This window comes from Heliangelus exortis, chromosome 6 (genome assembly GCF_036169615.1).
Source record: "Heliangelus exortis chromosome 6, bHelExo1.hap1, whole genome shotgun sequence".
Classification (NCBI taxonomy): Eukaryota; Metazoa; Chordata; class Aves; order Apodiformes; family Trochilidae; genus Heliangelus; species Heliangelus exortis.
Genome location: NC_092427.1, coordinates 3361990 through 3385746, shown reverse-complemented (window position 1 = coordinate 3385746; position 23757 = coordinate 3361990). Strand labels below are relative to the sequence as shown.

Below are 23757 nucleotides of genomic sequence, written 5' to 3'. Positions count from 1 at the left end.
GAAATAAGAGGGGCATAGCCAAAGATGACTGTTCTACCACATCTTTAGGACTAGAAACTTTGTTCAGTGAACATAAAGCTCATTTATTCTCTGTGTGCATGTCCAAAGAGACCTATTTTTGCAGTGTCCTCTCTCACATGTTAAAATTACAGGGCTTTAACTTTGAGTTTAATCTAAAGATTTTTGCTTTGGGCTCTGCCTTTGTCCTAAACCTCTGTGATCAGGAGTAGTCAAAGATAAATGCTCTCAGTAGCTGTGTCATTTCAGGAAAAAAAAGGGTTGTAGTTCCTCAGTCTTCTGTACTTTTCCCTCACCTGCCTAAAAAAATGCAGTGATGCTGAGGACCACACCTTTTGGAAAGGATGGAACTGATCCATCATTCACCTGTTTGCTACCCAGTTGTTCTTGGGAAGAGTGCAAAACTGAAAAGCCCTGTGGTAACATAATTAAATATTTAAACTCTAAAAGTGAAATCCTGGTTGATTTTTTGGGCCATGTCAGGCTCCTAAGAGCCAAAGCCAAAAGGTTTTTAAAGGTCTGCAGTTCCTGTTGAAGTCTGGGTTTTAGCAACCTCAGTGTAATTGAAATACAGTGTAATTAAGACTTCCCAGACACTTGGGGTTTATTTCCTGTAGGCAACATTCACTATTTTGGATTATGTAGTTTTACAACTAAAAATGTTGCCCATTTCCACCAGAGATCTCTGTAAAAGTGTCTATTGCTAAAAAAAAAAAGAAAAAAAAAAGAAGAAAAAAAAAATTTGTGGCTTTGAGGTACAGCTAAATTATTTGCCTCTTCTCACTTGAAAAGGCCCTTCTTGGTCTCAAGGATGCTGTTGTTTGGCTGTTGCTGTGAAGGTGGGAAAACTGTGGTGTGGGAAAAGGAGAAAAAGGGACATTTTGTCTTTACTTTCTTTCCTAACGTGGATACAAAGTGTTTCAGCAAAAGGGTCGGGGAGAGCAAAACGTGTCAATAATTTAATAGGGAAAAAGAACTGTAAGATAGCAATTCACCAGAGTCAGGACAATAGAGGACAAAATGCCATAAAAGATAATAGGCTCCTATGAATTGGCATGTGTTAGTGATTATGCAATCATTTGTTTCCCACAGATTTCTTTTTATAGGAAACTTTGGAAAATCCCTAAAGAACTGACCCAGTCACTTAACCACAAAACAGGTTTCTTTTCAACATGGCTAGGAGTGGGCAAGAAATACTTGGAGATATTTATCCACTCATGGATTGTTTTCCTCTTCTGGAAGTGGTGGGGCAGAGGAGGCAGAGGATGGTGGCTCAGCCCCACGAGTGGGTCCTTCCCCAGCCACTCACGTGGGACTGGGAGGCAGAGATCCAGATGGGAATGGGCTCATCTGACCTGGAGCTTTGAGGTTTGGTCCTTGCCTGATGCAACAGGCTCTGGGGAGGCTGAGAAGAGGGATTTCTGCTCCAGAGAGTGTTTCCAGATCTCAGGGCTGGATGTAAATCCCTCTGGCTTGCAGCGAGCAGCTGAACTCTCCTCGGTCACTGGTAAAAGTAATCATTTGCTTCCTTGCTGTCACAGACTGTTTAAATACTTGTATTTCTGACAAGTTTTCCTTCACCTCTGGGCTAAGAAAAACAAGGCTGCACTCCTGAATTTCTTAAGGATATTATTTTTTTCTTTTGAATCAAGTTATTTTCCTTGTAGCTTTCAGGTCAGTCGCTTGCATCCTCAAAATGAATCTCCTGCTTCAAGATGTGCCACTTGCTCCAAGAAGGCCCTGACTGAGCCCAGCATCCCCATGTATGTACCACCCATCTCATATTATCCTTTTGCTCAAGAACCTCTGATCTGAGCAGCTATCAGGAGGTTGCTCCCTACTCCCAGCCCCTTCTCTCTTCCCTCCCCTTCCCGGAGCTGCTCTGCTGACATTGGAAGCATTTGCCCTGGAAACAGGGAGGAATTATTCTCTTTGAAGTGTTCTTTGCACTTTTTCAATGTCCACCTCCAGCTTCACCTCATGTCAGAGTTGCCCAGTGAATGTTTTCAGCAGGATGCTTTGCCCAGGGGTTTGCTTGGCTTGGCTTTGCTCTGCTCATCCCAAGCCATGGTGGTGGTGCCTACAGTCCCACAAGGAGAAGATGGGCAGGATTATGGTGTTTCTTGGAGCTGAACACACCTGTGACACCAAAATGTGGCATCCTGTGGCTCAGAGGAGGCAAAATGGGTTTAATCATGGCTGGCTCATCACAACCTTTAAGCCTCATTTTGCTGGTATCATCCCAATGATCTCACTATGGTGCAAAGTGTTATTCTTGCTCCCCTGTAGGCAGCAGTTGGAAAGGAGAATGGACAAAAGGCTTTGAACTCTAAATCACTTTAAAAGTCTGAAAAATGCAACCAGTTGGAGGATCTGGATCCTCCCTTGTGGTTTGGCTTTCAAATCCAGAATTCTGATATCTGAGAGATGCCATAAATCAAAGTCATCCATCAGGTTACAAAAATCTCTAAATATTAAATAGTTTATTATTTAAAAATAATTAAAAAATAAAAGCAAACTGCCCAATAAACCCTACAAGTGGTTCAAAATGGTCATTAAGAGCATTTGCAAGTGTTTACCTTAAATGCACATAATTTTGATGAAGCCATCATATTTTTTTTCCTTTAACTACATTACAAAGCCAACTCTGAATAGTAATGTTTAAATTTTTAAAATGCATTGGCTCCCACCTCAGTTTCAGCCCTCTCCTGTCATGTTTTGAACTGCAGTGTACATAGATAGGAATAAAACCAGAAGAGTGAAGCTGTGTCACATACAAGAGCCTCATCTCCTTTTCAGAACAACCAAACTCTCACCAAATCCTTCCCCAACATCAAAACCAGCAGCAGAACCAGGTTGCCACCCTCTGCAGCAGGTTCAGACTCACCTGATGGCCTTGGTAACTCTTCAGAGCCAGGATCTTTGCATGAGTTTGCTCCTCCTGCAGTATCTGAGCTGCTCCTGGCTGCAGAAATGAAGTTTAAGAAAAGAATTCAGCTTCAACTGGCCCAGGGCAGAGCTTCTAAAAGGGCAAATTTCATGATACTCACATAATATGTTTTTTAAAAGTTGTTATCAGTGCAAGTCATGCAGCAATGGTTCTCCCTTTGCTTTGATTAAAACCAGCTCGTGATTTCGGGTGCTTTGGAATTGATCACTTTTAAATACTGTTTTTTTTTTTTTTCCAATTTTTTTTTTTTCCTTCTGCAGCTTCTGGTTTTCACTTGCATCTCCCCAGGTTTTCTACTTCTGTCTCTGCCTTCCACTGGGGGGGTTTGCCTTGGCAGAACCCCCTTGCCCTGGGATGCTCAGTAACCCCATGGAGCCAAGTGCCCTGCCTGTCCTCCCCAGCATTTACTCTCCCTATTTTCTATCTCCAGCTTTTTATAACATTTCAGTCAGCTTTACTTGGCACATACCAACCCAGTTGAAAGATCCAGTTCATTCTACCCAGAGGGTTGGCATTGCATCCTCTTATTTTAACTCTGGTTTAGGATGCCCTTGGCAGGTACCATCAGGGTGCACATTTGTTGCACTCAAGGGGGGTAAGTGCTAGGAAAAACAGACTTTTCAGCTGGATCTGGTGCTGAGAGGATATTTAGACCCAGCCACACAGGAGTGAACATCCAAAACATCAGAACATAAGTGTCACTTTTATAGGTTGTGCCGTGTCTGGTTGGGATAAGCTGCCCCTTGCAGGAGGAGAAGTCTCTCCATAAACCATGGGTGGAAAGTGGCTCCCTGGGCATGTTCTCTCTTGCAGAGTTTTAAAGTCTGCTGCAAATATTGCTGAAATATTTTTTTGCAGGTAGAAAATGCAAATGCAAGGTGAATTTGGAGTTGCCCAACAAATACCTTCTCAAACAGGGCATGACCACTGCTCAGAGTTACCCTCCCAGCAGTGCACTGACTGAACCACCAAATGTCTGTGATTTTAAAGCAGTCTTAATCTAAGGCAGTGAGTTCTGAATAATGTTTATTAACTATATTTTAATGACTTGTCAGTTTTCTAAAACACATGCCGAAGTATTTCAGAAATCACTTGGTAAATGTAATTTTAATTCTTTTCCCATATTCATGGGCTGCTACTTATTTTATAAGAAAGAAAAAAAAAAAAAGATATTAGAAGGTTCAGATTTAGAGCAGCAAATTGCTGTGCTAATCTGCAGGTATTTCTCTTCTTGATACAGCCACTAATGTCTAATCTTGGCAATGCAGACCCAATCCTTGTGCTTCTTCATTAGAGCTGCAGTGAACTGTGTGCCAGGGACTTGAACTCTGGTGAACAAGCTGCTCCAAGCTTGCAAGCTGTCTTCTGAAACTCTACTGCCTGCTTTAAAGAACAAGTCAAAAAAAGGACACGAGAAGTTCATGTGAAAGTTGGAGGGCTCAGAAGATCAGCTCTGGTAGGAACAGGGTGCCTGTGGACCTCTGGGCAATGGGGTGGTTGGCCAAGAAGTCTGTTGTCATGAAAAATTTTCAAGCCTTTTAATTTCTTTCTGTTCCTCAGGAGAGAGGAAATCAAACCTTGGGAATTCCTTTTTTTTGCATACAAAAATCTCGTGGAGAAAGGCCCTGGGGAGCAGCTTCTCTGATGGGTGCTGTCTTCAGTGTGGGCACCTCAGAGCTGGGATCTGGACCTGGACCTCCCATCAGTCCCAGGTGTGTGACCATCAAGCTGTGGTGAGTCTGGATTGGCTTCTTCTCTCTTCCATCCTGCTGCCCAAAAGCTTTAAAAAAAGTAAGTCCTGCCAAAGAAAAGCAAATACCTCTTTGTCAAGGATTCAATGCTATTATAATTTTGTTGATAAATGGAGTTTTTGCTGAACTTTCTGTTTGGCCAGGGGTTGCAATGGTCATGACTGGTCTGAGACCTCAGAGTTTTGATGTGCCTTGGTAGGATTTACTGTCCCTCTTCTTGAAACATGTGGCTGAGGGGTTTAGATATAGAGCTCAGGAATGAAAGATGGTCACTGATGATTTTTGCCTTATGAGATGGGCTGTTATTTGGAAATACCTCTGAGCTATTCTCCTGGTGTGTCTGAGCATGGTAGTCTTGATAAATTGCTTTTGTTCTGGGTTTTTTTTGTTACTTAAGATTTTTTTCACATATTTCTGCATTGTTTCCAGTATTTTGGTGCTTCTGCAGCCAAGTGAGCATGCAGTCTGCTCCTATCTTGCTGAGAGCTGTTCCATCTCCCCTTGGAACAGCTTTCCCTGCCTTTGTCTCTATAGAGTCCCCCTCCCCCCTTTTTTTTTTTTTTTTTTTGTAATCTTTCATCTCACTCATTTTAAGTATCCACTAATTCTGAGAAGTTATTTCTCAGTGCTTTTGGTCCCTAGATAAGGGGATTGAACTTCTCCTTTGAAATCAGTGGTTGTTTGACCATGGACTTTAGAGACAGTTGAGCTCATGAGGACCAAACGTGTGAATACAGAACAGAAGCAGCCTCAGTTTAATAATTGTGAACCTAATAAACCTAATCCTCCCCTTTCTGTTTTTCTGCTTGGACCTATGGCCTACTGTGTGAAACATTTAGGGTGGACACTGAAAGACATTGCCATCACTTTCCACAGCAAACTTCAAAGGAAAGCTCACTTTTCCCACTGCTTTTTATCTTCCTTCTGTTCCTGGTGCTTACTAGTTTATTTATTTATTTCCTCCACTTCTTTTTTTTCACCCACTTTTAATTTCTCTATTAACTTTAATTAGGCTCCTGAGCTTCATCACCAGGTGAGTTTTCCCCAAGCTTCCCCAGTGATGCTTTCCATCCACAGCAGGCTTGCAAGGGAATTTTGTTAAGCTGCAGATAGGAGCCTAAAGTTATCAGATACAGAGTGCTTTGTTGCTAAGTGGGTTTAATATCTGATGAATTTGCCAGGAAGCATTATATATTTAAGTATTTTTAAGCAGGAGGGCTCAAGAGCCCAGGATTGGTAGGGTATCAGGGGGCAAATGAGAGAAGAGGGACCTTGGTGTTAGCCAGGGGAATGATTTGTACCTCTGAAGTTAACCAAATGCTTGTGTTTCTCAGGGAAGTAGCTTTGCATCTTCCAACTGCCTTTTCTGAGGGAAATAAAGTGAAGTGAAAAGTATAAAATAAAATGAAATGAAGTAAAGTAAAATAAAATATCCCTGGATTCACTTCTGGAGAATCTCGGCCCATGTGAAAGGTGCTGCTAGGGAAGAAGGTTGGCACACAACCTTTTGGAGATTTTTGTGCATGGTTTTCCTAGGCACGTTCTTACAGCCTAAGCTTTTCCTTTCTCAGTCACTAAGTAGCAGAAAATACGAGCTGTCAGGGTGAATGGCAAATTTTTTGCAGCCTTCGTTTTGTGAGCATTTGCATATTCAGAATCTGCCTTGGGTTTTCTTGGTTTGCTTCTTCTTCTTTTAAAACTACATTTACCTGGAGAAGGGCTTAGTTCTGGGTGCATAAAATAAGCATTATCTCTGCAGTTGACTTTAATCCTACCAAAAGAATTAACACTTAGAGCAGAAAACCTTCTTTGGGTCCTACAGGGCATTAGAACATCTCAGGTACTGGCTGCTGGTTTAATAAAAGGATAGGATTTCCATTTACTACAGGCAGGCTCAATGTATTGTTCTTGTAGTGAGACAGTCAGAATGAGTCAGGAGCCAAAGAATACACTTTATAGACACAAATAATCGTAAATTCAGAATGTCACCTTTAGGCAGAGGCATTTTTATTATTGTTAGTGGAGCTGCTGAGTAGGTTTGATGTTTTATTCTCTTGAGTACTAAATGTTCCAGAGTACCACAGCCCTATCTTTATCAGGCTCAGAAGGAGGGAGCCCAGCCAAACTTGCTTCCTATACTTCTCTATGATTGATAGCAGATGGCATGCTTTAAAATAAACCTATCCATTAGCAGTCCTCAGTGTTTTTACTCAAGGCATTTACAACTGTCTCAACCAGAAAACACGTTCACTCCACGAGCTGCTTTCAGTCTGCAACAGCTGTACAGGTGCAAATCTTTCATTAACTCTTAAACTGGGCTGAAACAAATGTTTGAGTCGTGGTGGAGAGATGGTTGTTCTTCAGAGGAGGAGTGGATTCTGTTCTCTGTTTGCATGTGGAAAAAAAAAAAATAAGATAAGAGGTTGGTGGGGGTGGGTTGTGGGGTATTTGGTTTTTTTTTGTTCATTCCCTGTGAGTTTTTTGGCTGCTCTTTTGCCCTTAGCTAAAGTGGCTGTTTGTAGGTGTAGACTCTAAATAGTAAAATAGCAACTGGAGGAATTGTAACTCAGGGCTGGGATACCTGGGGGGTGGCAATCACCTCCTGTCCCTGTAGTATCACCTGGAGTGGCAGCACTCACTGTCACCCCATGGAGGAGAGGCTGCACGTGTCCCCACCTCTGCCTCACATGGGGGCTTTTTTTCTGTCTTGTTTGTATGAAAAAAAAGCAGGGAGATGCCCACTGAGATACCCACACACATAGAATTATTCAACCTGAGTCTGAGCTCTTTGCTGGCAGGGTATTCTGTAAATAGATTGCTAAAATCCATCCTTGTATTCTCTTTATTTTGTCCAGATTTCAATGCACTGGCCATAAAGGAAGTTAAAATCTACCCATCAGTCCCTCCAATACAATGAAGTCCCAAGCACCTCCCCAAACATTAGTACACTGGCAGCTAGACCTTAAAATATTAGTAGGAAGGCTTTAATATTAGCATTTAGCATTAATATTAGACAAGATCTTACAAAATCAGAGCCAGATAAAACAGTACTAATGGGGGTCTAGGAGTCATTAAGCAGAATAACCCTCACTAACGAAATGGATGCTGAAACTTTAAGATGCAAACCAGTGGAGATGACAGGAACTTCACAGAGCCATAAGGATCCTTTCATTTAAGAGGAGGTTGGAGAGAGGAAAGGTTAGGGATTTGAAAGCTGGTAAATAAAACAACACAGCAGGAAAAGTTAGATAGAACCTGCCACCTCGTTAGCGGCCGTCGTGGGCTATGTTATTTTTTTGAGGCTGAAAAGATAAAATCAGAAGACAGACAACATTCTGTCGCACGTAAATGGGAGTTGGGAGGATTTTTTTTTCTGTATAAACCCCAACCAGCAGGTGAAAAAACCCTCAAAGGTGCTGTAAATCCACGTAGGGTAAGGGAGGTGGTAAAATGATGGTCTCAGGGGTCCTATTGGTGACACCACGAGTGAAACTGAGGCATTTGAGCTTGATGCCGTGGAGGTGGGGGTCACTGTCACCCAGGGGAACAGTCCTGGAGCTGAGCAGCACCTGAGCACAGCCAGGCTTGGTGGTGGCAGTGGGGATCAGCCCTGTGAGCACCTGGAGGATTTGTTGCTGAATGAAATGGGGAGGGGAAAAAAAAACCAAAAAAACAAGGCCAGCTGTAGACATAAGAAGTTTAAGAGCATCATCAGTACTTGCTTCTAGCTAATCTCTCTTGATGACTCCTGTAAGCAGGAGAGGCTGGTGGTGCCTGTTAATTATTCAAAGCCCTCTGCCAGTTTTAGAGCTGAGCAGTGTAAGAGGATGTGCAGTTGTCCCCATTTCTCAGCCTGCCTGAGGGAAAGGCATGAGGGGGGGGTTTTCTCCTGACATCACTGAGTGATGGCACCCCCTTTGTCAGGGAGCGATGGGGAGCCTGGGGGAGGCTGTAGGTGACCCCAGGTCCTGGGTCACCCTGGCACTGTGTAACCTCAGTGGTTTTGGAAGGGTCTGAGGAGCTGAATGCAAGGAAGGCTTCAGGAGGGTCTTATTGCATCTTAAAACAAGGATTGTGTTGACTCTTTTTTGGGGTGTTGGGATCACAGGGCTGTGTTCATGCATGTAGGTTAATAAGCCAAAAGATCATAGAATCATAGAATGATTTGGGTTGGAAGGGACCATAAAGATGATTTAGATCCAACCCCCTGCATGGGCAGGGACACCTCCCACTAGACCAGGTTGCACAAGACTTCATCCAACCTGGCCTTCAACACTTCCAGGGTTATGTTCATTGTGGCTTCATTGCAGGAAAAACACAGAGGAAAAGCACTCACCCCAAGATCCACATCGTGTCCACCATGTCCTCAGGTTGTCCAGACACCACAAGTTTCAGGATTGTGGATATTTTCCCTGTGTGTTGTTAATGTTAAGGCACAGAGCAAAAAAGGGGGGGCTGTGGATTCATGTAGGCTTTTGGATAAGTGTTCTTGCTGTTGTTTGGTGTCCCAAAGAGGCTGCTGAAGTGTTTTAGTATGTCATGCAGTATGGTGTAAATACCATCAGCAAAAAATAGAAAAATATTCGCAGAAAAAAAAAAAAAATCTGCTTGGATAGACTCTCTTAGATCTGTTATAGAAACAAGCCTTGATAAAAGAGAGGAGAATTATCAGGAAGAGATTCTTCACTGTGAGGGTTCTGAGCCGCTGTCCCAGGTTCCCTGAGAAGCTGTGGCTGCCCCATCCCTGGCAGTGTCTCAGCCCAGGTTGGATGGGCCTTGGGGCAACCTGGGCTGGTGGGAGGTGGCCCAGCCCATGGGATAAGCTTTAAGGTCCCTTCCCACCCAAAGCAGTCTTGTTTCTGTGACATAGATTAAGTCTGTCTACCTGTATCCAGACTAAGTGTCTTAGTTTCTTCATAGCAAATGGCATAGATTGCATTATAGCTTTTGGGACTGCTGGTGGACTCTTTCATGAGATTGGCTTTTTGTGTAGGGTCCAGGACTGCTCACACCCCCACAAACAAATCCTTTAACAAGTGTTTCAGATTTCTGATTTCAAGCTAAAGGTGGTTACTCTGCTGCTTTTCATCTGCTGGCACTAAGGGGGAGTTCATCCCAAGTCAGCTCCTGATGTGATGAGCAGCTTTGTGACAAATAACTGCGTAGAGTATCTCCTACAATATGCAGAATCTGAAGTGTTTTGTTGCCACTGACCTCACTGTGGTAATTTGCAGGAGTCAGAGTGCACAAGTGACTAAATATCTGTGGACATGGGCACATGGGCTCCTCAGGAAAGGCAGGGAAACATTTTTTTTTATTTAAATGAGAGTCATTCACTCTCAAATTTAAGCATATTCTTAAGCACTATGTGAGCTGGGGCAAAGAACACAGTTGATTATGATAACACAGGTTACTGCAAATTATGCAGGGCCTTTATAGCAACAGCTTCATTTAGGAAAGGAAAAATGAAAATCCTTTTATCAGCCCTCCAAACACTTTATTTATTAATGACGTGGAAAGATGTGACTTTGTTATTAAGAAACAAACAATTTTTGCCTGGATGCCACCCAGTTACTCTGCAGTAGCTCCTTTTTCTGAACTAAGCAGTGAGTCCCAGTCCCATGCCTGAGCTGGTAGGTGTTGGAAGGTAGCCAAGAAGAATGGGGAGGATGGAGAGGGGCTACACTTAATCCCCAGTAGATTTGGCCATTCTGTGAATAAGATGGATTTCTGATGCTGGTCTTCATGCCATTCATAGCAGTGTTGCCAGTAGTAAATTTGTGCTTGCACTGAAGAACCCCCCATGCCCCCAGCTCCCTTGCCAAAACTAAGTTCAGCTAAAATAAATCATATTTTAGGAAGCTAATTACACAGCTAAATAACAGAAAGGTATTGAAAAACTGTTGCAGGCCTAACATGAAATGAATTTACATTGGCAGGGGGGAACACAGATACTAAAAATAAATACAGTAACATGGCAAAAGTGTAAGCAATGGAATTTAAACAAAAATGGAATGGCAGGAACTGGAAATAGTGTTCAGCCTTGTCACAGAGCTAATGCTTGGTGCACCAATTACACAAAAACTTTCAGTTTAAATATGTCCTGAATGAAATTTGCTGTTTTATCATCCTATGGTAATTCTTGGAAAAGTAAAATGTCAAGCTAAATTTCCCCACACACACACACATAATCACATTACCAAAGGTATAGATAAGTCCCTTCACCAATCCCTTGGCTCTAAGGGGAGAACAGCTCAAGGCTGGGGGGGTGATCTCCAATGAAAAACAAGTACTACCTGAACAGAGCAGCCAGGCAGAAAGGGACCTGGGAGTCTGGATTGCTAGGAAGATGAAGAGGAGCCAGCAGTGTGCCCAGGTGGCCAAGAAGGCCAATGGCATCCTGGGCTGGCTCAGGAACAGCGTGGCCAGCAGGTCCAGGGAAGGGATTCTGCCCCTGTGCTCAGCCCTGGGGAGGCCAGAGCTTGAGTCCTGTGTCCAGTTCTGGGCCCCTCAGCTCAGGAAGGAGATTGAGGTGCTGGAGCAGGTCCAAAGGAGGGCAACCCGGCTGGTGAAGGGACTCGAGCACAGGCCCTATGCAGAGAGGCTGAGAGAGCTGGGGCTGTCAGGGGAGACCTCATCACTCTCTACAACTCCCTGAAAGGAGGTTGTAGCGAGGTGGGAGTTGGTCTCTTTTCCCAGACGACTTTCAACAAGACAAGAGGACACAGTCTTAAGTTGTGCCAGGGGAGGTTTAGGTTGGATATTAGAAAGAATTTCTTTATGGAGAGGGTGATCAGGCAATGGAATGGACTGCCCGGTGAGGTGGTGGATTCTCCGTCCCCGGAGATATTTCCAAAGAGCCTGGATGTGGCACTCAGTGCCATGGGCTGGGAACTGTAGCGGGAGTGGATCAAGGGTTGGACTTGATGAGCTCTGAGGTCCCTTCCAACCCGGTTAATTCTATGATTCTATGATTAGGAGAGGAGAAGCAGGGAGGGGACCAAAAAATAGAATAAAATAAAATAATAATAATAAAAAACCCCCTACTCCAACAACTTTTTGAGAAAATTTTAAAAGTTTCCTGATGGATTGGCCTCCTTGAGATTAAACATTCCCATATGTAAGCTGACATTTGAAAATGTAAGCCTTACGAAAGATAAGAAGGAAATGGTGAGAAAGGCAACCTTCAATATTTTGAAGCCTTACTTCCTGGATTATGTGGCAGTTGGCAAAACTTCCAGGAGAAGGATGCATGCCTCCAAATCCATGGGTTTGCACGCATTTGCCTAAAAGTTTCCTCCTGTTGCCCTCTCTGCTTTCCTGCCCGGAATCTTCCACACCTTGGGAGTAGATTCTCAGGATCCCTTCGGCGTTGGCTTTTAATCTCAGGGCCAGATGTTTTAGATCAGTCTCTCAAAATGGATCGTTTTAGCAGTCAGAAAACCCTGTCAGGAAAGATTTGTTGGAAGGGAGAAGAAACCGTGAAATAAAATTGAACTTTTATCCTCATTTGGGTGGGAACTGCGCTCGGCTGGGAATCCCAGGGGGGTGAAGACAGTGGCCTATCATGTGTTGAAAAAACCCAAACAGATGACAGGATTCTGCAGTAATCAAGCAAACCCTGCTTCCCAGAAACAGTGTGATCACTATTGTTCACTGCTGACGGACCTAAAAGAAAAAAAAAATGGGGTAATAATTGAAGAAATTGGCCTTGTGACTGGGGAGAGAGAAGATGGGACAACTTGCTGGCAATGGCCTTGAGTCCCCAAAAGCTCCAAGGTTTTCTTGCCCATGGTTTTCTTGCAGTAAAGGTGTGACACACACAAGTCTTAGCAGAGCAGCTGGACTTTATTTTCCAGCATTGTTCAGAGCAGGAATGATTAACACACCAGCAGTGGTGGGTGTCAGTGTTTCCTGCCTGTGAGAGCTCTTATTTTTTGTCCTGAAAACCCAGTGCAAACAGTTTGGTGACAACCACAAGCTCCAAGCATCCAGCTGGTAAGAGGGGTGACTCTTTATGGTGTCCAGAATGGGACAACCCCAATCAGTAACTTTCTGCCACTCCTTAGATATTTTACAGCCGAAATACTAAAATATATATATTTTTTTTTTTTCCAGAAGGCCTTGTTTTGTTTTGTGTCCCATCATGGCCTGTTCATATGCTGAGCTGGAGCTCTGCTTGGCAGCTTCTTTTGGTCGAACAATATTGCAAGGCTGGACCTGTTTTGGAATGGCAAATATTTCCTACCAAGGACCATGTCTTTGCACCACTTCCACTCCTTTGTCCTCCTCCATGCTGGGGCATTTTTCATGCTTTTCATTTGTTTTTGGGAGGTGTTGCAGAGCCTTTGCCTGCTCGCCTCCCTCCGTATCCTCCGTGCTGGATGAGTTTGCATTGTGTGGTGTTTTCCTCTTCATTTATTGCAAACAAATCTGGTCTCTGCCATTTGTTTACTCCTATACTCTGTCTTTATGCATTGGTATGCATTTTTAATTAGATGTGCTTCAGTTCTTTCACTGCTTGTTAACACTTTGGGAAGGGAAGTACCATCCCCACCAGTTCTCTGTGCTTAGGAAATTCAGATTTGTTTCCCTTCCCCATAATTATCATTTGATAGAGACACATGTTCCTGTCTGCTGGGCCCCCATGCTCTCATTTTGGACTTTGAAGGTTGTCCCTCTCCCCAGCCAGGGTAATCTAAGTGTGCTTATTCTGCTCGCAAATATTCTGCATACAGAGAAACAGTGTTTTGGGGCTATTTGTCTGGGCTGTTTCCGGACGTCAGCAGCTCCAGTTTGGATGCCTGGCATGGAGAAGTCCTGGACAAAGCCTGCAGTGTGTGCAGATCAACTGCCTGCATTGTGGAAAGTCCTTCTGCACACGCAGAGAGGGTCCCAGGGATCAGGAATGCTCCGGGTTAGCTGTGAATCCGTCCTGTGAATGGAGGATGGATGTGTCTGGAGGAGAACACTGGAGTCCTAAACCTCTGACAGCTTTCAAAAATGGCATCTTTCCTGAGTGTTAGTATTGCTAAAGCATGAATTTCCTCTTTTTTTTTTTTTTTTCTTCTTCGTGTGTGTGTGTGTGCTTTTACTGTTTCTTCTGCCTTTACATCTAACTCATGCCACAGGCAGAGGAGGACTTCACCCTTCCTATCTCCCTTCTATATCACCATCTTTCTGGAGATGATCTGGGCACTGAGATGAGGAAATGTGACCCCACTCCACCCTTTCCTTCCAGTTTGTCCACCCAAATGCAGCTCACCTTTCCCTCGCTCTCTTTGGTTGCCAGAACCTGTGCGTTCTCCAAGCTTTTGTACCCTGCAAGAGACTGCAAGGCTTAAAAGTGACTAAAACAGCTCTTTTCATCCCAGTCAGTCTTCCCTGACCTCATTCTCTGACTGGGGTTGAGGTTGCTAAAGGTCACTATCCACTTCAGTGTGCACAGAGATCGATATCTGCTGCAGCCACTGCTTGGCTTTGCTCCTCCCTTGCCAGCGCCACATTTCGTGGTGAGGAGCCAAGAAACCTTTCTCCTCCCTTACAAGAAAAAGAGGAAAAAAAAAAAAGAAAAAGAGGAAGAAAAAAAGTCTCCACACTCAGTCCCACCAGGAGGGCATTGTGTTTGGCCTCTGCTCTGCTTTTTTGTTATAAATTTGCACGGCGTGATGTTTGCTTTGGCCAGTGTGGTGGCAGAGCAGTGGTTGGCACTGTGCTTGGCTCCTCTGCCAGAGGATGGGTTGAGCCAGGGTCCTCCAGGAGATGAAGCTCCCTCCTGGAGGCTTTGCCATGCTGGGATGTCAAGGGCTGAATTTTGCAGTGGAACGGTGTGATTTTTCCATGTAAACATAAAAATAAAAAAAAAGCTTTTTCACTGTGAGGGTGACAGAGCACTGGCACAGGCTGCCCAGTAAGGTTGTGGTGTCTCCTCTGGAGACATTCACAACCCACCTGGACATGTTTCTGTGTCACCTACACTGGGTGATCCTGCTCTGACAGGGGGGTTGGGTTCATTGATCCCTCAATGTCCCTTCCAACCCCTAATGTTCTGTGATTTTGGGATGGGGATGATGCTGGTTACAGGGTCAGAGAGCTCAGCATCGAGCCTAGGAAAAAGCATCCCTCTGTGGAGCCAACCTCACGTTGGCAGGGAAGCCAAGCACATGGGCTAATAGGTCTTTTCCACTTTAATTTCTGCCCAAAAATGACTCTTTGTTACTGTTCTCAGACCCAGTGCCAATCATCACTTACACCATGCAGCAGATCTTTCTTTCTTTTCTGCCCTTAGCTTTGTGGAGAAGCCTTTTAAAGCAAACAGACACAAAACTGTGAGAAACCAAGGTAGATAGGGACTGGTCCACTCGTTAGTGCTGGAATGTGGAAACTCTGAAGACATCTTTTTTTATTACCAATGCTGGAAAGCACAGTCACTGAGTGGGCTGGAACACAATTTATACTACATGCAGTAGTTAAAAAACTAAAAAAAAAAAAGAAAAGAAGAAAAAAACCCACAAAAAAACCCCTGCAAAAATGGGTGTAACCCTGGGCTGTGGTACAGCTTCCAACCCCCACTTGAGATTTGTCCATCCCAGGGGGAAAACTGTGGTTTGGAATAAGAACCCACATTTAATTTCACTCAGAGAACTTATTGGAGTTGGCACTTCAAGAAAGAATCTGAAGTATATTTTTTGTCATGATTAGTGGCCCCCTCACCACTACGTTTGATTATGTTGGAAGGGGAAAAGTTAAATTCTTATAAAATGATGATTTACAACCCATGATTATCCAGGTAGGGTGCGTGGATTGGGCCAGCTTGGTCATGGGACCTCAGTCTCATCCTAGTTCATTGCTGTGAGAAAATAAAACTAAAAATATTTTTTAAAAAGCTGAAAACACATACTCTGATTGCTCAGGGAGTTTTCTTAGTCATACGTTATCTTTCCTAGTAGTTCCAGTTGTTTTGTCTCCACTAAAACCCAAAGCAAAACACTGCCCTGACACTTTCCCCTTGATTTTTGGATCTGCAGCAGCCAAATTTATTTTTATCTCGTGTCGTCTTTTCCCCTATGGTTATGCAAATCCTTGGAATTGGGGGCAAGGGGAAGAGCTAATTTTAAAGCAAGTAAATTCCAGTGGAAGGTTTCTTCAGGCCCTCTGAGCAGCACTATCCTGGGTGCTGCTGTGTGGCTACCTCCAAATAGCACAGGGGTAGGTGCCAAGTGGGGAGGTTGAATATTTTCCTTGTAGACACACAACTTTGCCCACAGGACTGAAGTCTCCTGCCTTCAGGCTCTGCTAAGCTTCTCTGGAAGTAGAAAGCTGAGTCTTGGGAAACACAGAGTCGTGAAATGTGTCTCCATGCAATCATCTGTAAGACCTCTGCATGAAAAGGATTTGGTGGTGGGCGAAGGGTGAGGCTCGTGAGAAACATCTTGGAGAAAATCTGGGGCATCAGCACTTCATTGCTTCTCCCAGCAATCTTTTGCTGGTTTGGTTAGCACTTGCTATATTTTGTTACTCTTCTTTAACTATCTTTTTCATTCTCCCTTTTTACCCTAGCCAGGAAATTTTTATGAAACCCCAAATTCTATTTTCTTTCTAATTTATCTGGTTTCTTTCCCTCCTCCATCTCTCACCCTAATACAACAACTTTTCCTTAAATTTGTGCTTAACTCTAGATACTCAGTGGATTCCCAAGCTAAAAATTCTTCAGGGACAGCACTGGGATCTCCTTTGTGAGCAAATAGGAGTGTGTGGGTGCATGTGTAGGACCTGTGACTATAGATGTTAGGAAAAAGTTCTTTACCATGAGGGAAGTGGAAAAATACAACAGGTTGCCCAGGGAGGTGGTTGAGGCCTCATTCCTGGGAATATTCAAGTTGAGGCTTGATGAGGCTCTGAGCAACCTGATCTAGTTGAGGGTGTCCCTGCTGACTGCAGGGGTTTGGAATGGATGACCTTAGAGGTCCCTTCCAACACAAATTATTCTATGAGTCTATGGCTCTGCAATTTTTACAGAAAAAAACCACTGAAGATAATCAGAGTCTATGGCATGTGTAACAGCTTCCTACTGGCACTGGGCTTTTATTCTGTGTGCTGGTGCTGAGATAGTCAATGCAATTTGTGGTCAATGTCTGGAATGACATTCAGCTCCTCTTTGCTCTTCCTTTGAGTACCATTGCTGTGCTCATTGCTGCAAGGAATTAGCCAGAGTCAGGAATCTTCTGTGGGGCCTTAAGTTTCTCTATCCAGTAAAACACATAAGGCTCTCCATGTATGATGTGTCAAGGGACTATGAGTGTGTCTTAAAATGCTACTAAAGCTAGGGTGATTTTAAGTGTCTATTTAGGCTTTTTACTCTTTCGGGGGTGGAGAGATGAGGATGTGAATATTATGAAACAAAGTAGTTTAGGTGCAAGGTCCCAGGTTTGGAAAACTTGGTCCATGAAATCCATGCAGTAAGGGTGCTTGTGGTTTGATAAGATAATAAAATGTTGTTTGGGTTGAACTCTCAAGTTACTGCAGGGGCATATTCCCATTCATGTATGGATTTAAGCCATGTATGAATTTACATCTCAGTCTTGCAGCCTACTAAACCTACACAGCTCTAAGTGCCTGACAAGAGCTATAGGGTTTGGAGCATAAATTTAGTGCTTTCATGAAGAATTTTTTGTTCTCCTTTTATGAAGAACCGTGTGCTTGTCTTGACCCTCCTTGGAAAGAGCCGAGTACATCCCATGTCACTCTGTGAATAAACTACCCAGCTCCCTGCCAAAATAAGTAGAAGAACTCATTTGCTTCAAATAGGCGTTTGCCCGTTCTCAACCTAGAGGCTCTTTTTCAAATGCTCAGTTCATTTTTGTGAATTCTCTGGAAGTTTTTTGTTCAAACTTTTGGACTCCTTGTGATCTGGCTGGAAAAGAAGCACATCAGCCCTCTGTACGTAATCAGAAAATGCCGTGTGAAAACAAGGACTGCTGGGAACAGCATCTTTGTTGAATTCCAGCTCGACCAAACTCCTTCCTTGCTGCTCCAGCACTGAGCTCACATTGGTCTTATGGCTATGTGTGCAGTCTGGCTTGATTTCTGAGCCCAGCTCAGGGAAAGAGTTAAGCCTCTTCTCCCCTTCTAGTTGGCAGAAAGTTTGCAGTTTAAAATTACATACTGACTCTGGTGTAGAGACACAAGAAATTATAGAGCAGACACTGTCCAGGACAACGTATAATTTAAAATGTACTAAAGAATGTATACCACATGGCAAAGTAAGTGAAGTGCTTCTTCAAATATAAGTGTTTTGCATAGAAAGGCTGTAATTATCCACTCCTAGGGAAATGTTTGCATTCATTCTAAATCAATATTTACTATTCATCTCTTGTGTTCAACAAAACAAGGGTTTAACATTTTTTTGTTTTAATGAGGTACTAAGACTACAATAATGCTACAACGTAATTGTCTTGGTGCAAAATATTGCTAAATTGTGTTGCTATTTTGGGGAGGGAACACAGTTTTTTCAAAGGAGAGGGGTATCCCTATTTGTGAAATGTTCCTGCAGGAGCACACAATTCAAACTCAGCCAAGCAGGGAGACTCACCACTTTCAAAGAGAAGTTAAGCCTCCTCTCTGTTAAGGCCCTTAACTGGGATCACTGGAATGAGTCCTCTCTCTCTCTCTCCCCCTCCGCTCCCTCCCCCAAAGTTTCAGCCTCCTTGTAATGATTCCTTTTCAGCTGGCATCTCAGCAGCAACAACCACCACGATGCAATCTCTGTTTCTGTTTTTAAGGTTGGTTTCTTCCCCCCTCAACACAACCCCCCCCACCCCTGGCATCTTTCAGCCAGGAAACAGGCGTGGAATGGGCTGGTAATTGGGCTGCAAGCATCTCCTGGTTCAAACCTGTTGATGCAAATGATGTTGCCTGACCTATGACAATTTTAGGACAGCTATTGCAGCATGATACTCATCCTTTGTGTTTTGGAAGGAATTCATCTACCTTTTTAAAGTTTAATATGTAACTCGAGGGAGGATGTAGGGAAGGAAACCATCCTAAAATCACAGAGGGATCAGATCAGTCTTTCCAGCAGAGGAGGATCCTGGTGAAGTGAGAGCATCTGAGAAAGATCAGAGTCCCTGGGAGGAGCAGCACATTTAATCACAGGCTGTGCCACTGCTGCACTGTGGTTAGGAGGATGTCCTTGCACCAGGCATCTTTCTGATTGAATTTACCTGGCATGCCTTAAGAGGTATTTCTCCAACTTCTCTAACTTCAAAAAAACCCTAACAAGCATGCATTTTTGGCACCGATGTGGCTCCATGTGAATCAAATCAGATAACTGGAAACACTTTAGTTGGAAAATCCTTTAAAGCTCCCCCCCACCCCCCCCTTTTTTTTTTTTTTAAATCTTTTTTTTTTTAATTCTTACATGCTGCCCACCATCTCCTAGGCTCTGACCCAACCCTCCCAACATTAAATGCTTCCACTTCTGCTGCTAGACTTCATGGTACAGACGTAGGTTTTTGAGTGAATTTCAATCTCCTACTTGAGCAGATAGTCCTGTATTTTTTTTTTTTCCTCCTATGAGCCTGAAGTCACTCTTGTTTTCTGAGAAAATCATGCACATAAATAGAGTGAATAGCCCTGAGAGAAGAGCAGTCTCTTTCTCTAGCAAATGTTATTGTAACTGGTGTTTTAATTCTCCAGATATCAGTCTTAGTGTACTGGGGAACAAAAGGCTGTGTAGTGCCTAATCATTCAGCAGTGATCCAGGAAAAAAGCAGAAGGTTAAGAGCAAGTTCCTAAAGTCTGTAAAATCAATGGGACACTAGAAAGGGAACTGAAGTATACCAGAAGGGACCTCTTGAGGGTCATTAAAAAAAAGCAGAAACTGATTATGAACAGAGCTTTTACCCGAAGAACTGGAGGGGGCCAGCGAAACCATTCTGCTGCACTCCAGTTAAATGTCTAATAGTGGAGACATTTTCTACACAGCCCATAAAGGATAATGAGGACAGCTTTGATAGCTTTCAAGACAGTTGTTCTCTCGTCAGTGTTCACAAAACCATGATCTGAACGTGCACTCTCAGAACATGCAGCCTACGGTGACCCTGAGTCAGCAGTGAGAGAGGAGATGGCAACCCAAAAGGGTGCTTGTCACCCCTGTGATGTACCTCATCTCTTATGGGTGAGAAGAATTGTATTGATTTAATAACTACAACTCAAATATTGTGGCAGTGAAGCTTGGTGCTACACCTACCAGGCTGATATCTCACCTTGCTGCTCGGAGGGATGTGCTGTTGGTTGGGATGTGCAGGGTTGGGTGGTATTACATATATTCAACTAGATTTGTGTCTTTCTCACTCCAGAAGAAAATGAGAAATAAGGTTTTGACCTAAAGCTTGTTGAAATCTATCACCATCAGCAAAATTTGGATTCAAACCTAATAGCTTTCTGCTCAGTTTCTACCTTGGGAAAGCAACCAGCTGAAAGCCTGAACCATGCCAGTGGGAGCTGGGGGGTTTGTTCTCCTTATCTCTGTCCCTGATCCTCTATGGGATGATGGGTGAGTCACAGCTTTGCTGTGATTCATTTTCCCAAACAGTAAAGTTAGGACAATCAAACTTGCCTGTCTTACTGGGGTACTCTAAGAATGATTTGTGAAAAAAGAAAAAAAAAGAAAAAGTTTGAGATTCCAGTGGGATGAGGTTTTTTTACAAGTTCAGGGTGTTATTGGCCATCTTAAAAAGTGGGAAGCTGGTTCTACTTTGCGTTTGGACTATAGAGCAGTTCTGTTGGGGAAAAATATTGGAAACCTTTCTAGTAGAAATTAACTTTGAGTTCTTGGTACTTCAGAGGAAAGAAACCTTTTCACTAGAAAAAGGCGTTCACGGGGACGAGCTGTGTGTGAGTCAGCCTGAAGGGTGGTAGAGCCAAATTGTGAAACTTTTGTGTCATTGCTCTGTGATTCCAGATATCTTCAATTAATAGAAGAAAACGCAGGAAATTCAGGTGGAAGGAATGCATGGAAATTGAAGTCAAGGAAAAATATTTGTTGTGGCCTTGGCCACAAAAGCTCTCAAGTGAGATTTCTGAGCCGAAGGAGCTTTTAGGCAATGAGCATCTGCTGTGTGCAATTACTGAGTGACATGCAGCCCCAGATGGAGGGCTCTGACAGCCAGTGGCCATCTGGATCTTGGTCTTTACCAAGGGTACACTCTGTTCTGGGTTTCACCTGGCCTGTGAGCCAGCCTTCCCTCTGCTCCACATTGAGCAGAGCAACCTTGAGTCATCGGTGGTGAAAACCGTGAGACAATTCCCACGAGTCTGTCAGGTCCAAAGCATCTCTGAAGTCACAGGAAAGATTATTGCTGAGGACACTGACCTCTCAGTTGTTACATTGCCCCTGGTTTTCCAGAATGAGGTAAGTTACTTGGATAAAATCCACTTCTGAGCCAGCAGTGCTTTGATATGCACCAATCTCTGTCGGGACATATGGCTTGGGAGCCTTAGCAGCTGAAATTGCATACAGAAAATTAGGTCTTAAGGGGAGAATTTTGTCAATGGGCTTTGGTATTAAAAAAAAAAAAAAATGCAATTAAGTTTTCCTTAGAAGTGATAAGAGGTATCAGACCCTAACTCTCTGAAGTAATCTAGTTTTATAAGTGAAACTATAGTTTAGTTTGTGAAATTCAAAGGGTAAAAATCAAAACCAACTGACAAACAGTTTCTGACTGCTCTGGATCTAAAAATGGGCCAACCTCGTTTAGTCTATTTCAAAATTGTGTGTCCATACAGCTTGGATGCCAAGTGCAGCATGATGGAAATGAAAATGGCTGAGGTAGAAACCCTTGGAAAACAGGGTTTATAATGGAAACAGTAATTGACTCTTAACTACCGCATCAAAAATACAATGCTATAATACAAAGCCTAACTCTTGGGATCCCAGCTCAGCTTCTGACCTCAGGTTGGCAGACAAACACCTCACCACAAAGCTAACTAATGTTTATAGGTTTGGGTTTTTTGGTGTTAGGTTTTTGTTGGTTTTTTTGTTTGGTTTTTTTTTTTTTTTTGCCTTGCAAAAGGAACATGGCAAGTGAAGAAAATTTATAGGAGGAAAACAAAGTAGGCCAACAGTTCAAAAGTTCTCTCTTGCAAGTTTCTGGTGTTTTTCCCAAGCGCTGACTCTCAACTCATAGGACTGAGAGATTCCATCCTTCTCCTCTGGAGGAATGCTGTATATTCAAGAAGCTTGAATCATAACCAGGCCTTCACCTCAGCTTTTCAAATAGTTTGGCTGCTCTGCCAAAGGTCAGAAATTTGGTGAACCTGAATGGAGAAAACAAAGATGACTGAATTTTGTTGAGCTGTTGCTTCCTTTCTCTGCATAACTAAAAGAGGAGGAGTGGTTCTGGGGATGGAGCAAAGCAAATCTATTAATCTCATTAAAGAGGCTTACCACATCCAGAGCTGGTGTGCCACTCTTGCTGCTGGGTGTGGTCATCATGAACTGCAATTTCCAGGTGTCTTTGCAATTCTTGTTAGGGGTTGTGAAATGGGGGAGATCAGAAAGTTCATCAGGGAGGGAACTCCCACTCAGCCATGGTCAATAGAACCCACAGATGGATATGTGAGATAAAAACTGAGTGTTATGAGTGCATTTAAAAAAATTCTGCTGAGCAGATTGGGCTTGCAGTACTTTACAAATTCTTGCTGCTCTGTGGATGAGTCTTTATTGAGGTCATTTTTTTCCTAGGTAATGCAGAAAAGCAGGGGACACAGCAGGAGTATTCTCTGGCCATAAATGGTTTTAATTCAGCTACAGATTAAAAAATAAATAAATACAAGAATTGTAATTGCTGTTCTTTAGGCACTGAAGATGCTGTAGCACAAGCTTAGATCTGTGTGAAGCAGCACCTTCACCTCTGCCAGCATCACTTGTTTGCAAGGGGAGTGCAAGGAGAGACTCTGATGGAGGGAAAGATCATACCCAGAGCCCCACATCCCTGTACCAGGAGCAAGGAGGAGCTACCAGGTGAGATAAATGGTGCTGGGAAAGATACAGGTTAGCATCAACGTTTGGTAGGCCTTCAGCTCTGCCATCCAAGCCATTCAGGCAGGAGAATATCCAGGAACTGGACAGTAGATTCCTTTTTGTTTATGAGCTGCTCAAATCCAGGTTCTTCCAGACCTGACTCCTGCAGCCATCCTTCCAAAAGGAAAAGATATGCCAAAGCTATGGAAGACATTGTAATTTTTCTGTTCTTTCTTCCTATGATGGTGGCTGCAAATGTACACACTACGTGCAGCAACTCAGGGCTCTGTTGATGATCACTGTCTGTGCATAAATACCTACTCAAATCCAAGAAAATAGGTCATGCATAATTTACCAGTATAATTTACCTATTCTCAGGCAGACTTCCCAGTAGTGGTCCCATGGGCACTGTTTTTTTCTTACTTTTACCCACTGATCACCCTTCGTTGCAAACTATCCTCTTGATGTTGGTTTAGAGTATCTGGGACCTAAGTCAGGACATTGTTGTTAAAGCTCTTTTTCCTGGAATGGAGAAAACTTACCTTTCCTGGCATCCATGGCTTTACTCAAAATTACAACTCCATTTGAAAATGGTTGGGAAATTGCCAGTGCAAATACCAAAGAAAGGCTCCAAGAATTGGCCCTTTATGGTGAGTGATTTATGATTTATATTTTAAACTATATAAGCTATGTGTTTCTATTTGGATTTTGAGAAACAAGCCAGGAAAAGAGCAACAATAGCTTAGCAAAAAATGTATACAGTCATGGAATGCCAGTACAGTCCTTGGCAAGGGCTCAGGTAATGATAAGGCCTGACTCTATAGGGATATTAACATTTGTAAAGCAATCAATGTGAAATAAATCTGAGAATGTATGTTTAAATTATGAAAAAAATACAGCATGAATATGCATTTTGTAGCTAAGTGCTCCCTGTTGTTTTGGGCACATGGCCTGGTTTAGTACAATTTTTTTGAGGAGGAAAAACCTGACTGGAGCACAAGCTATGTTTTCAA

At 43.2% G+C, this 23757-nt stretch overlaps 1 long non-coding RNA gene across 1 annotated transcript in view; it reads left to right on the top strand.

Moving 5' to 3' along the window:
- Positions 1–1668: 1668 nt before the first annotated feature.
- LOC139797251 (uncharacterized) overlaps positions 1669–23757 on the top strand; it is a 39066-nt gene continuing 16977 nt past the window's right edge. Inside the window, exons 1-2 of the long non-coding RNA XR_011726370.1 lie at positions 1669–1781; positions 4529–4680. This is a non-coding gene — a long non-coding RNA (uncharacterized lncRNA). The remainder of the gene's footprint in view (positions 1782–4528; positions 4681–23757) is intronic.